Source organism: Lactuca virosa, chromosome 5 (assembly GCF_052849685.1).
Source record: "Lactuca virosa cultivar CGN04683 chromosome 5, Lactuca_virosa_CGN04683_v6, whole genome shotgun sequence".
NCBI classification, from domain to species: domain Eukaryota; kingdom Viridiplantae; phylum Streptophyta; class Magnoliopsida; order Asterales; family Asteraceae; genus Lactuca; species Lactuca virosa.
This window is the reverse complement of record NC_136430.1, coordinates 42,190,755-42,204,616: the sequence shown is the minus strand read 5'-3', so window position 1 is coordinate 42,204,616 and position 13,862 is coordinate 42,190,755.

Here is a 13,862-nt window from a genome sequence, read left to right as displayed (position 1 = left end):
CCTGAGTGGTAATACTGTGTGACCGGAGGGTCTTATTGGAGTTATTGACCGGAGGGTCTTATTTGAGTTACTGACTGGAGGGTCTTATGTGCTTATTCTGAGTTATTTGATATTATGCATTTTGTCTTTGTGATTTATGTTGTATATTATTCTGTGCCTTATTGAGTTAGGACCGGAGGGTCCAAACCGAGTTGTGAGACCGGAGGGTATTCACTAAGATACTGGACTGGAGTGTCCGACTCGAGCTGTAAGACCAGAGGGTCTTTACTGAGACACATGACCGGAGGGTCCTCATCGAGATATAGCCATGACAGGCTAATTATTTGAGTGTGATATTTTGGGGAACTCACTAAGCTTCGTGCTTACAGTGTTGTGTGAAATGTGTTTCAGGTACCTCTCAGGATCGCGGGAAGGCGCCGGCTTGATTGTACACACCAGTTTGAGATTATGTTCTGAGGATTCTAGGATATTGTCAAAAATTTTGTTGTCTTGTGTTTTGAACAACTTATACATTTGGGTTTTTGAGAAAATGAGATTGTGTTTTATGAAGTTTTAAAAATGAAAATTTTGTTTGAAAGTTTAGAGTGTTACAGAGACGTTCTTTGGATTGAACTTTAATAGGTGGCAACAAAAGATGCTTTTCTACCTTACTACACTGAATCTTGCTGGATTCTTAACTGAAAAGGCTCCGAGGATACCCGAAAGAGAGGGAGATGTGCAAGCTTTGAATTCTATTAAAGCTTGGAAACATTCTGATTTCTTGTGTAGGAACTATGTTCTAAATGGTCTGATTGATTCATTGTATAATGTTTATAGTGTATCAAAAACAGCCAAAGAACCATGGGACTCATTGGACAAAAAGTACAAAACAGAAGATGTTGGGACCAAGAAGTTTGTGGTTGCCCGGTTTCTAGACTATAAAATGGTAGATGGGAAATCTGTTATGTCCCAAGTCCAAAAACTACAAGTCCTCCTACATGAAATTGATGTCGAGGGTATGGGGTTTAAAGAGCCTTTTTTTGTTGCTTCCATGATTGTGAAGCTACCCCCTAGTTGGGTTGATTTCAAGAATTGCTTGAAACATAAGCGAAATGAGACTATAGAGGACCTTATTGTTCTCCTTCGAATTGAGGAGGACAATAAGGTAGCTCAAAAGAGTACCTATAACCCTACCTCTTCGGCGTTTAATTAAACTTGAACACATACCACACTTTCACATTGACTCAAAATACAAATGCAACACTTGTGTTGAATCAAAATTAACAAAACAATCTTTTAAGTCCATTCAAAGGACGAGCCACTTGGATTGATTCACACCGATGTGTGTGACATGAAATCAATTCCATCTAGGACTGGAAATAAGTACTTTATTACTTTTATTGATGATTGCACTAAATTATGTTATGTCTATTTACTTAAAAGTAAAGATGAGGCTATAGAGAAGTTTAAAGTGTGTAAAAGTGAAGGTGAGAATCAACTTAATAAGAAAAATAAAGTACTAAGAAGTGACCGTGGAGGTGAATATGTATCACCGTTTAAGGAATGTTGTGCAACTCATGGTATCATACATGAGCTTACTGCACCTTATTCACCATAACAAAATGACATGGAATAAAGGAAAAATCGGACCTTAAAGGAAATGATGAAAGCCATATTGTTAAGTTTTGGGTTGCCACCTTTAATGTGGGGGGAAGCTATACTTTCAGCTAACTACCTTTTAAATAAGGTCCCATGAAAGAAATCGGATAAAACACCATACGAGTTATGGCCATGTATAAAACCATTCTACAAATACCTTCGAGTGTGGGGGTGCCTTGAAAAGGTCGTGGTACCTACACCCAAGGTGGTTAAGATAGGACCCATGACTATTGATTGCATATTTGTTGGATATGCACAAAATAGTAGTGCTTATTGATTTCTTGTGCATGACTTAAAAATACCATAAATTCACAAAGACACAATAATGGAGTCAAGAAATGCATCGTTCTTTGAGATTATGTTTCCATGTCTTGATAAGGTTGAGACAAGTGATTCAAAATTAATTGAGCACAATAAATCATCTTATGAAGAAGAAATAGAGGAAGAAATAGAGCCCCGTAGAAGTAAAAGGACACGGGTTGAGAAGTCATTTGGAGATGATTTCTTTAATAGTTCTTTTAGAATGGATTAGACTTGTAATCGATTGGGGAAAACAAAATGTTTTTTTTATTCTTTAAGAATTCTTTCATAATGGATTAGATATGTACTTGATTGTACAAGAACACAATGTTTTTTATTCTTTAATAATTCTTTTAGAATGTAGTAGACATATACTCGATTGTAGAAGAACACAATGTTTTTTATTCTTTAAGAAGGTTATTTATTCTTTAAGAATGTTATTAATGTTAGGTTAAGGTGTCTAAGCTCATAACTAAATCGGTATAAAGCTGCAAATGGAAGCAAAATGCTTTTGAGGTTGACCTCAAAACTTGTAATTGTGTAGAATGAATTTTGGAGAGAGAGGTAGATTATTGGTTTATTATATGATTAACAAATAGCAATAAATGATTTGTGTAACACCCCGACTCCCAGGTATAAGCTTTACAAGTTTATGTTCACTTTGGAGGATCTACTCGACGAGTTGGATGCCCTAACTTGTCGAGTAGGGACCGGTTTGACCGTGGGATTTAAGTGACCAACTCGACGAGTTGGAGGACCCACCTCGACGAGTTGGAGTTGGAATGAGAAAACCCTAATTTCAGGGTTTGCACCCTATTTAAAGGACCTTAAGTCCCTTCCTTCAGCCCCCTTATCACTTGTTGACGGCCAAAAGGAAACCCTAATCGATCTAGACCCTATTCTTGAGTGTGTGAGGAGCTAAAGTGTGTTTTAGTGCTTTCATTAAGGGAACTCAAAGATTTAGAAGCTTGGATTGAAGAAGAGGAAATGGATCTGCCATCTACATCGTTTTGGGAGCTAGCCTGAGGTAAAAAGCGTGTACCTTGACCCTTTCATACTTAGATCTCTTCTTTGGACACTTAGGGTTTAAAGGAGCCACTTTGGGTTTGAGCTTGTCTCAAGAACAAGGCATCAGATCTGGACTTCTCCAGGCCCCAAATGCATAAAGCTCTCAGCTTTAATTCATATGGACATCTCATCTTATCATAATTTTCATTCTAGACTTGATATTGGTGATTCTAAGCCTTTAAGACCTTGCATGCACATAAAGTTTGCAACTTTATGCGGAATTTGTGCCTTAGGAGGCCAGATCTACAATTTGGAGCTTTGGGGTGGCTTAAAATCGTCTGAATGGGTAATGGACTGAAGAGACTTGACGAGTTGCATGGTCAACTCGACGAGTCAGATGAAGATTGCATGAGGATGGTTTCTGCATGGACTCGGCGAGTCAGTGAGATGACTCGACAAGTCAGATGGGGTTTTCCCGACTTTTGGACACGCTTAAACTCGAGGAGTTGCCTGGAAACTCGGTGAATCAACTAGGGTTTTATGACACTGTGAGTTCTGGAGGAACTCGACGATTCAGTATATTGTACTCGACGAGTCGGATCAACATGGACTGTTGACCTTGACCGTTGACTTTGACTTGGACCAAGGGTTGACCAGTTTGACCTCTAGGGGTATTTTGGTAATTTGGGAATTTATGGAAGGGAGTCATCGGTGGATGTAGGTGTTGATTTTGGAGCTGCATTTGGTGGAGTTGACTTTATCGATTCGAGCTACTTGTGAGGTGAGTTCTCCTCACTATATCAACATGTTTAAGGCACCAATACCGGCCCTTATCGGATTTGTATCCGGGTTTATTGCATGATATGCTTATTGATTTATATCCCGGTAGTTAGGATGATGATATGCTTAGTGACCTGGTTAGGTCGGTATCCTGGTATATAGGATGATGCTATGTTAGTGACCGGTTAGGTCTGTATCCTGGTTATAGGATGTTGTTATGATTAATGATCTGTTAGATCGGTTTGACTGTTATATATGCTAGCGTATGATATTATGTGCACATGTTTATTTGATTGGGGGATTGGGTTGATGCGGTCATGCTTTGTGCTGAAGGCCAACATACCCAGGGCGGTCCGGATAGACTACAGGCCCAGGAGGGCATGTTAGTCAGACCGAAGGCCCGACGCGCGGTCTGGATAGGCTGTAGGCCCTGCGAGGCGGTCCAGACGTGTCGAAGGCTCGGAGAGCGGTCCAGATAGGCTGAAGGCCTGCGAGGCGGTCCAGTCACGATGAAGGCTCATTATGCATGTTGTTTGCTTATATGTTACTGATATGTTTATGGCGTTGGTATTTTAGGGGTAACTCACTAAGCCTTCGAGCTTACATTTATCGATTTTTGTTTCAGGTACTCCTGATGATCGCGGGAAGGCGAAGGCGTGATCGTATAGCTCCTCATATTTCATGATTTTATGATTTGATTATGGGATACTCCGATATTATACTATTTTGAAAAACAAGTTTTGTAATAATCATGGGTTTTGAAATGTTTTTAAAAAAAGTTTAAATTTGGCATGATTTTTTATGAGTGTTACAAGTTGGTATCAGAGCCTTGGTTTGAGTGAATTGGAGGAAACACTCGCGTGTCTCCAGCCTCAAACTGAGGACAAGGTTTTAAAATGATTTTCTTAAAATGTTTTCAAAATAATAAAGGAGGACGCAAGTGTACGATCAGCCAGAGCTCGCGGATAGACCCCAAAATACCTTACAGATTATTTGATTTATGTGATATGTTAGAACAGCATGCTAGTACTAGGCTAGGGATCTTCAGGAATTGCATGATAGAATTGCCTGATTATATGATGCTTGATAGCCTAGGGTTTTCCTTATATGAAATTGACATCATTACTGTAGTTGCTTAGTGTATGCATTACGACTGTACATAATTAAGATCGTATAGCCTGAGAATGTTTGGTTTGGCCTAGTTTCCTGTTCTTGTTTGATGAAGGGCTTAGGGTAGGATCAGGTATTCGAAAGTCTATAGGGTCCAGCATTATGTATGGTTATCATACACGAGTGATGTAGGGTTGGTGGAAGTTTCATGGATGGGTTGTTTGGGATGAGTCCGCCGGTTATGAGATATTTAGCCTCCCTCTAGGAGTGAGGATTGAGCGCTCAACATGCTTACATATATTGTTAGGGTGTTGTGATGATACTTGAGACAAATATGGGTAGGTGTGGAAGGTAGTATGGGCTCGTACTACTGAAAGCACAGGACCCATATGCATAGAAAGGAAGTCACAACCCCTAGGGTTTTGTTGGGGGTTAGTCCCCGGATTGTTATGTGGAATATCTGATATCTTTCTGGTATATTTTCAGCATCGTGGTTACTCAACGATTTGTGACTGGATCCGGGTCAGGATCAGGTGAGGGCGGACAGGAGGCGCCGACAGCACCCAAGACTATCGGCCATATGGGGCCAGACGAGATGGATGCTAGGATCCGGGAGATCCTGCATGATGAGGTTGATGTTATGTTTCGGGCTCAGTTACCGGAGATGTTTGGGTCTATCAAGACCGCTATGGTGGAGTATTTTGATGATCGCTATGCAGCCCCCACTGAGGCGGTTGTCGCAGCAGCCACAACACCTGTATCGGCGACAGGGTTGGGAGTCGGTCGGGCTTTTCAATATCGGGACTTCGACAACACGAAGCCCCTTACTTTTGATGGGACTCAGGACCCCATCAAATCCATGAGGTGGATGTCTGACATGAAGGGGTGCTTCTTCACGTGTTCATGTCCTGCTGACCAGAAGGTCAGGTGTGCCCTAGACCTGATGAGGACTGGGGCAAAGGACTGGTGAAGGTTGGTGATTGGGTCGTATTCGGATGATTAGAGAGCTGTTGTTACTTGGGAGCAGTTCAGGGATATGTTCCGCACTCGCTACATTCCACGAGTCGAGTGGGAACGGTTGGCTCAGAAGTTTCTAGATTTGAGACAGGATGGTGAGACGGTGACAGAGATCACCCGCATGTTCACAGAGAGGGCGATGTTCTGCCCGGAGTTTGCTTCTGAGCAGGCTCAGATGACACGTTATCTGAGCATGATCAAGACTGATATTCGACAGTTTGTGGCGACAGTTTGTTTCATGAAGAACAATTTTGCAAAGCATATGAACTTATTTTCAGCAAAATAATGATTCAAGAGTGGTCTCATTCCCATTTTGGTCAATTGTCTAAAAAGTCAAAAACAAGGTCATGTGTGTATATATTTTTTCCTTAATTAATCGTTTAAAAAAAAGTAATTATTTCTGTTGTTGTAGATATCTGATTTATCAAAAATCAGCAGCAGAGACAAGAAAAAGAAACGAATAACTAAAAAAAGTTAATTAATTGTTACATATCCGTCTTGAGGAGGCGGAATCATTACTTGTTGAAGGAGAAGCCTTCCTGAGAAACGTGTGTAATGTATGAGTATTTAGTTTTTTACAAATTACTTTTTCTTTCCATTTCTTTTTAAATATAATTTATCCATTCCAGACAATTTTTTTATCACAGGAATTATGCAATTGGATAAACGTACGTTTAGATTAGGTATTGGGATCGTAATTTGATTGTGAATGAGGAGTCCAGTCCGATCTTACCTCGTTTGGAGAATGGAGAATGTGATATAATATGATGTTTTGAATATAATAGCTAAGTGACATAGAGCGATATGTATAGAAATCTTAAGGATTTTCTTACTACCCCATACTGTTGAAAATATACGATCTGATTACCACGAATAAAGGCTCGGATACCAGTTACTGGGTGACAGATATATATATTTAAGGAGATAAGATGCAAAAAAAAATAAGAAGTGCGGAATAAATATAAACTGGAAAGCTATAAATGAAATAAATGACAATATTTAAATGACGTAAAGCTGTAATAAAATATATAAATATATATAAAGTCGGTTCGTCAATAAATTGACTGAACTGGTTTAGAATTGAACTGGATCTTAATAGACTGTGTCTCTATTTGTTCAAAGTTCAATCTGGTAAGTAACAAAAAGTTCTTTTTATGTAACAATGAATTGTTTACAAAACAATACAAAATACACGGGCATGTTTTTTTTTTGTATGTGGGTATGGGTTTTTTTAAGGTGATTTGATGAGGTTGAAGTGGGTATTTGGAGGGTGGTAGAAGGTGGAATAAGGTTGTAGTTTTGGTGGTATAAGGTAACAAAGAGGGTGATGTTGAAAGAGCTTTGGGTGGTTATGAATATAGATTTTCGTAGTAAATCTCTCTGGATAGCCAATTCTCTCTCGCGTCTCTCTGGGGTTTCCAGTGGTTAAAAAAATCGAGGAAAATTCCTGGATGTAGGTAAGGTCCTGAAGAATTCGTGGTGAAAATCTCTCCCGTATTATCTTGTTGAGTTGTGCTCGGTGTTTTCTTTCTTAACTTGCAGATTCAGATGTCGAAAAAACAGCAAGGTGGTGATGGTTGTGGTGATTTGAAAGGTTTTTTGGAGGAGGTTTAAGGAGGGTATTTGGAGGGTGTTTGGAGAGTATTTTGAGGTTGTTTGTAGGTTGTTTTGAGATGAAGGAGTGCAGGAGATATTACAAAGAAACACACAAAACACTTAAACTCTCACAATGACAAACTCACGTATGTATATATATATATATATATATATATATATATATATATATATATATATATATATATATATATATATATATATATACAAAATTAATCAAAAGAAATCTTCCACTAGTGTTTGTAAATGAAAAAGAATTTGTTGGTGGATGTAATAGTTGGTAGCACACATGGTGTTGAGTTCTTTTTGCTTTCTTCATTTCTTTCCATTATATATATATATATATATATATATATATATATATATATATATATATATAATATACATACATCACACATGGTGTTAGGTTCTTTTTGCTTTCTTCATTTCTTTCCATTATATATATATATATATATATATATATATATATATATATATATATATATATATATGTTGTTGAAACTGTTTAGTCGCACAGCTAAATTTTCTCGTCTATGCGTTTTCTGTCATTCACGTGTTTTCGTATATTCCGTTTGATCACGCATTCATGCAACCTGAAATAACTGATAATATTTGTTAGATAACATAAAAACAGTTCGTCTTATTTCAGTGATGATCACATACAAAAACATTTTTCAACAATTTCCCCCTATGTGATCATTGATGAAATAAGCATAGATATAATCACATTAACAGTTTTAATCTTGAAGATTTGGGATAAAAGTTTTGTCAATGAGAAGATATATATAAAACCATTGTAATCGTTTTGAAAGTTTGTGACTTGGTTTAACATATCTTATGTAAAAGATTTTCAGAAATTTGTTTCCGAATCAAAGTCTCGGGTTCGGTTATCAAAGGGTAGCCATATATGTATCTAAAGAAATTTCCTAAGATTTTATAGCATTATTAATGACGACAAGTGGTCTAACAGGTCGATTCAGATGAACGCTCATAGGTATAGCTCACACTTCCCTTGGGTGTTTGGTTGTTCTGGCAGCAGAACAAGTTAATGATCACTAAAAATGAGTGATATCTCTCTCTGACGACTCACACTCATATTGGAGGTGTTCAGCTATGCTTTTCCTGTAAAGTCACTTAGTCTCATTATTAGATAATCAATCACATAAGACTGGTTTCGGCATTACTCAGCGGGTTTCTTCATTCATGCCATTAACGTTCACTCTCTCTCCATCGGGAAATACATGTAGAGGGGTTTAGCAATTTTCATAGTGCAGTTTGCAACTAAGAATCTTCAGTGATTAAGGCTACAGTATCTCGGGAAATCCATTGTTGTTGCGGCTTCTTCTTTGATGGTATCCTGTTTGTTGATCAATATCAATTTATTGTAAAAAGATATTTTGTTTTAGCTTCTTCTTTTGTGAAAAATGGTTAAAAACAAATCGCGGGATTTTATGATGTTTGTTTTGAAATAACCACTTGGTTGAAAGTTTGTTTGAAAAATACCAAATGTAGAATATTTTTGTTTTGTTTGGTATTTCTTCGGTGAATGATTTGGCTTTCTTGTTGATTCGTCTTTGAAGATTGGATGTTGATAGATCTTTGTTTCTCTTTTGGTTTTTTTGTAAGGATATGTCGTTGTTTGCTTGATGGATCATGGGATCACAAGTCTTCATTTTTGGTTGGCTTTTATCTAGGTAGGGATAGGTGGCATAAAAGACAGTTTGTCTAGTATGTAAGAAATGAATGTATCGTCCCTGGTCATTTTGATATCTAAGCAAAAATGAGACCGTGACAAGGTATAATCGGGTATACCTTATAAACAATAGTGACCACTTGCTCTTGTGTCCACAATAAAATATATGATCTGATTACCACGAATAAAGGCTCGGATACCAGTTACTGGGTGACTGATATATATATTTAAGGAGATAAGATCTTGAAAGAAAAAAAAATAAGAAGTGCGGAATAAATATAAACTGGAAAGCTATAAATGACTGAAAGCTATAAATGAAATAAATGACAATATTTAAATGACATAAAGCTGTAATAAAATATATAAATATATAAATATATATAAAGTCGGTTCGTCAATAAATTGACTGAACTGGTTTAGAATTGGACTGGATCTTAATAGACTGTGTCTCTATTTGTTCAAAGTTCAATCTGGTAAGTAACAAAAAGTTCTTTTTATGTAACAATGAATTGTTTACAAAACAATACAAAATACACGGGCATGTTTTTTTTTGTATGTGGGTATGGGTTTTTTTAAGGTGATTTGATGAGGTTGAAGTGGGTATTTGGAGGGTGGTAGAAGGTGGAATAAGGTTGTAGTTTTGGTGGTATAAGGTAACAAAGAGGGTGATGTTGAAAGAACTTTGGGTGGTTATGAATATAGATTTTCGTAGTAAATCTCTCTGGATAGCCAATTCTCTCTCGCGTCTCGCTGGGGTTTCCAGTGGTTAAAAAAATCGAGGAAAATCCCTGGATGTAGGTAAGGTCCTGAAGAATTCGTGGTGAAAATCTCTCCCGTATTATCTTGTTGAGTTGTGCTCGGTGTTTTCTTTCTTAACTTGCAGATTCAGATGTCGAAAAAACAGCAAGGTGGTGATGGTTGTGGTGATTTGAAAGGTTTTTTGGAGGAGGTTTAAGGAGGGTATTTGGAGGGTGTTTGGAGAGTATTTTGAGGTTGTTTGTAGGTTGTTTTGAGATGAAGGAGTGCAGGAGATATTACAAAGAAACACACAAAACACTTAAACTCTCACTATCTCTCTCTCTCTCTCTCTCTATATATATATATATATATATATATATATATATATATATATATATATATATATATATGAAATAAATGACAAAAAGTTCTTTTTATGTAACAATGAATTGTTTACAAAACAATACAAAATACACGGGTCATGTTTTTTTTTTGTATGTGGGTATGGGTTTTTTTAAGGTGATTTGATGAGGTTGAAGTGGGTATTTGGAGGGTGGTAGAAGGTGGAATAAGGTTGTAGTTTTGGTGGTATAAGGTAACAAAGAGGGTGATGTTGAAAGAGCTTTGGGTGGTTATGAATATAGATTTTCGTAGTAAATCTCTCTGGATAGCCAATTCTCTCTCGTGTCTTTCTGGGGTTTCCAGTGGTTAAAAAAATCGAGGAAAATTCCTGGATGTAGGTAAGGTCCTGAAGAATTCGTGGTGAAAATCTCTCCCGTATTATCTTGTTGAGTTGTGCTCGGTGTTTTCTTTCTTAACTTGCAGATTCAGATGTCGAAAAAACAGCAAGGTGGTGATGGTTGTGGTGATTTGAAAGGGTTTTTGGAGGAGGTTTAAGGAGGGTATTTGGAGGGTGTTTGGAGAGTATTTTGAGGTTGTTTGTAGGTTGTTTTGAGATGAAGGAGTGCAGGAGATATTACAAAGAAACACACAAAACACTTAAACTCTCACAATGACAAACTCACGTATGTATATATATATATATATATATATATATATATATACAAAATTAATCAAAAGAAATCTTCCACTAGTGTTTGTAAATGAAAAAGAATTTGTTGGTGGATGTAATAGTTGGTAGCACACATGGTGTTGAGTTCTTTTTGCTTTCTTCATTTCTTTCCATTATATATATATATATATATATATATATATATATATATATATATATATATATAATATACATACATCACACATGGTGTTAGGTTCTTTTTGCTTTCTTCATTTCTTTCCATTATATATATATATATATATATATATATATATATATATATATATATATATATATATATATATATATATATATGTTGTTGAAACTGTTTAGTCGCACAGCTAAATTTTCTCGTCTATGCGTTTTCTGTCATTCACGTGTTTTTGTATATTCCGTTTGATCACGCATTCATGCAACCTGAAATAACTGATAATATTTGTTAGATAACATAAAAACAGTTCGTCTTATTTCAGTGATGATCACATACAAAAACATTTTTCAACAATTTCCCCCTATGTGATCATTGATGAAATAAGCATAGATATAATCACATTAACAGTTTTAATCTTGAAGATTTGGGATAAAAGTTTTGTCAATGAGAAGATATATATAAAACCATTGTAATCGTTTTGAAAGTTTGTGACTTGGTTTAACATATCTTATGTAAAAGATTTTCAGAAATTTGTTTCCGAATCAAAGTCTCGGGTTCGGTTATCAAAGGGTAGCCATATATGTATCTAAAGAAATTTCCTAAGATTTTATAGCATTATTAATGACGACAAGTGGTCTAACAGGTCGATTCAGATGAACGCTCATAGGTATAGCTCACACTTCCCTTGGGTGTTTGGTTGTTCTGGCAGCAGAACAAGTTAATGATCACTAAAAATGAGTGATATCTCTCTCTGACGACTCACACTCATATTGGAGGTGTTCAGCTATGCTTTTCCTGTAAAGTCACTTAGTCTCATTATTAGATAATCAATCACATAAGACTGGTTTCGGCATTACTCAGCGGGTTTCTTCATTCATGCCATTAACGTTCACTCTCTCTCCATCGGGAAATACATGTAGAGGGGTTTAGCAATTTTCATAGTGCAGTTTGCAACTAAGAATCTTCAGTGATTAAGGCTACAGTATCTCGGGAAATCCATTGTTGTTGCGGCTTCTTCTTTGATGGTATCCTGTTTGTTGATCATTATCAATTTATTGTAAAAAGATATTTTGTTTTAGCTTCTTCTTTTGTGAAAAATGGTTAAAAACAAATCGCGGGATTTTATGATGTTTGTTTTGAAATAACCACTTGGTTGAAAGTTTGTTTGAAAAATACCAAATGTAGAATATTTTTGATTTGTTTGGTATTTCTTCGGTGAATGATTTGGCTTTCTTGTTGATTCGTCTTTGAAGATTGGATGTTGATAGATCTTTGTTTCTCCTTTGGTTTTCTTGTAAGGATATGTCGTTGTTTGCTTGATGGATCATGGGATCACAAGTCTTCATTTTTGGTTGGCTTTTATCTAGGTAGGGATAGGTGGCATAAAAGACAGTTTGTCTAGTATGTAAGAAATGAATGTATCGTCACTGGTCATTTTGATATCTAAGCAAAAATGAGACCGTGACAAGGTATAATCGGGTATACCTTATAAGCAATAGTGACCACTTGCTCTTGTGTCCACAATAAAATATATGATCTGATTACCACGAATAAAGGCTCGGATACCAGTTACTGGGTGACTGATATATATATTTAAGGAGATAAGATCTTGAAAGAAAAAAAAATAAGAAGTGCGGAATAAATATAAACTGGAAAGCTATAAATGACTGAAAGCTATAAATGAAATAAATGACAATATTTAAATGACGTAAAGCTGTAATAAAATATATAAATATATAAATATATATAAAGTCGGTTCGTCAATAAATTGACTGAACTGGTTTAGAATTGGACTGGATCTTAATAGACTGTGTCTCTATTTGTTCAAAGTTCAATCTGGTAAGTAACAAAAAGTTCTTTTTATGTAACAATGAATTGTTTACAAAACAATATAAAATACACGGGCATGTTTTTTTTTTTGTATGTGGGTATGGGTTTTTTTAAGGTGATTTGATGAGGTTGAAGTGGGTATTTGGAGGGTGGTAGAAGGTGGAATAAGGTTGTAGTTTTGGTGGTATAAGGTAACAAAGAGGGTGATGCTGAAAGAGCTTTGGGTGGTTATGAATATAGATTTTCGTAGTAAATCTCTCTGGATAGCCAATTCTCTCTCGCGTCTTTCTGGGGTTTCCAGTGGTTAAAAAATCGAGGAAAATTCCTGGATGTAGGTAAGGTCCTGAAGAATTCGTGGTGAAAATCTCTCCCGTATTATCTTGTTGAGTTGTGCTCGGTGTTTTCTTTCTTAACTTGCAGATTCAGATGTCGAAAAAACAGCAAGGTGGTGATGGTTGTGGTGATTTGAAAGGTTTTTTGGAGGAGGTTTAAGGAGGGTATTTGGAGGGTGTTTGGAGAGTATTTTGAGGTTGTTTGTAGGTTGTTTTGAGATGAAGGAGTGCAGGAGATATTACAAAGAAACACACAAAACACTTAAACTCTCACTATCTCTCTCTCTCTTTCTCATTTCTTTCCATTATATATATATATATATATATATATATATATATATATATATACATATATATATATATATATATATATATATGAAATAAATGACAAAAAGTTCTTTTTATGTAACAATGAATTGTTTACAAAACAATACAAAATACACGGGTCATGTTTTTTTTTTGTATGTGGGTATGGGTTTTTTTAAGGTGATTTGATGAGGTTGAAGTGGGTATTTGGAGGGTGGTAGAAGGTGGAATAAGGTTGTAGTTTTGGTGGTATAAGGTAAAAAAGAGGGTGATGTTGAAAGAGCTTTGGGTGGT